Raw genomic sequence first — 1,891 nt, 5'->3', positions numbered from 1 at the left:
TGTTGTTTGTTTGAAGGAGCATTCCTGCAAGTTAGGCATTTGCCATGTCCTAACTGATGAAGGAAGACTAGCTGTTGGAATTAATGATAAGTTTGTCGTACGTACCCAAAAATAGAGGAAAGGAATATCTGGGTTAGTACTTTCTTGGTGATCACCATGCCACTCCTCCTGCAACCATCCATGTAAGCCGAATTCATTAAGACTGCTATAAGTATCTATCTTGACTCAAATAAACTTATATACATCCAGACTAATTGCGAGTTGCGAACTTGCGATAAAGATCGATCGTATAACAAACCATCCTCAATTCTTTGCACGAGAAGGTAAAAGAAAACAGAAATGTAGTTCATGTAAACAAGCTCTTGGTGATGACAAGAGAAACACATTCATAGATTATCTCCTCAGCAGCTCGACCGAATTAATCCCTCTGTCCCATGATATAAGAATGTGTCAAAAACATTCTTATATTATCAGACGGAAGGAGTAGCTGTGAAGCCATATAAGCATGCATACACGCACCTTTCAAAGTAGTAAGCGCCGGGAGCGAGGAACACGCCGGCGATGAGATTACGGTAGGCAATGAGCACGTAGGGGCTCATGCCGGTGTCCAAGGCCAGCTTGGACAGCACGTTCATACCGGCAAAGCCTAGCTGCACTAGCACCATGGCGACGGTAGGAAGGCACTCCTTCCCCATAGCTGCAGATTATTAGAGATCGATCCCAACTTAATCAGCCTCCTCTTCTCTCTCAATTCCTGATACTAATACAAGCTACCTAGCTAGCTGGCTAGACTGCAGGAATATTATGCTACGAAGGATTGAATGGAATGGGATGTTCGTGTGTATATATAGGTAGCGAAGAAAGAGAGAGAGAGATCCAAGGTGGTGATGACTTGCTGCAGTGAAACGTGGCAATAACAGAAAGGCTACTCCAGAAGCAAAAGCTTCAGCGACAAGGCATACACTTAATGGAGGCAAGCAGACACACAACTTGCCAAGCTTGGAGACAGCTGAATGTGACGGGGAGGGTCGTCGGTACGATCCTGGCGTGCTGTATTCTTGACTCTGCAGTTAAATTTGTGAACTCATGGCTGGTTTGCTGTTTAATTTTGCACTCTAACGACCGAGATGAAGATATATTTTGTTCACTAAAATAAAAACACTCATTCACTAAAAAAAGGAAAATATATTTTGTTGTCCGTTCTTTTCCGTGTTGCAAGGATTCTTGTTTAGGCGGTTCCTTGCTTGGCTCTCCAACCGTGCCCGCGTCCATACATATGCGCGCGTATGATGCGTCAGAGTTCATGAGTGGTTCTAATTGGCCATTATCGTTCGTCAGAGTTGTGAGATGCTTGGCATGTCGAGACGAACTGAAACTGTTTCAAAAAGTGCATGCCACAACCGCATTCGTAAAAATCCAACACAAAACGCGGTAAGCTTACTTGCCCGTTATCATTACACTAGACCACGTGTCCGTCCATCCTAAACAAAATAATAATATTAAAATAAATTAGACAATAAAAACATTTGATTAAAAATTGAACAACTCAATTTACATATAAGTGGTGCAACATAATTGTCAACCATTAATTAGAATCAGTCCACTAATCACAAAATCCTTTCGTGTTCATGTTTTCTGTCAGCGCACAACCTGCCTTGACGACCACGACCAAGGGGGCTGCCATGGCAGCGAGCCACGTCACCAACGACGGCCTGGTGACAAGGAGAATCAACAGCAGGCCCAAGAGGATAGTGCAGCCCAACAGGAGATTCATCGGGCCGGAATGGGACCGCTGAGCCCAGGTCGCCCTGACGACTACTTATTCCCTCACACACAAAGGGAGAGGCATCCGGAAGGATCAGAACGAACGGCGGCTCTCTTCTCCTCTGTT

General features: G+C 44.5%; 1 pseudogene; it reads right to left on the bottom strand.

Annotated features, from left to right (window-relative positions):
• The window catches only part of LOC119271551, a 3,658-nt pseudogene extending 2,866 nt beyond the window's left edge, over positions 1 to 792 (bottom strand).
• Positions 793 to 1,891: the final 1,099 nt, after the last annotated feature.

Source organism: Triticum dicoccoides, chromosome 3A, assembly GCF_002162155.2.
Source record: "Triticum dicoccoides isolate Atlit2015 ecotype Zavitan chromosome 3A, WEW_v2.0, whole genome shotgun sequence".
Lineage (NCBI taxonomy): Eukaryota > Viridiplantae > Streptophyta > Magnoliopsida > Poales > Poaceae > Triticum > Triticum dicoccoides.
This window is presented reverse-complemented; position numbering and strand designations above follow the sequence as displayed.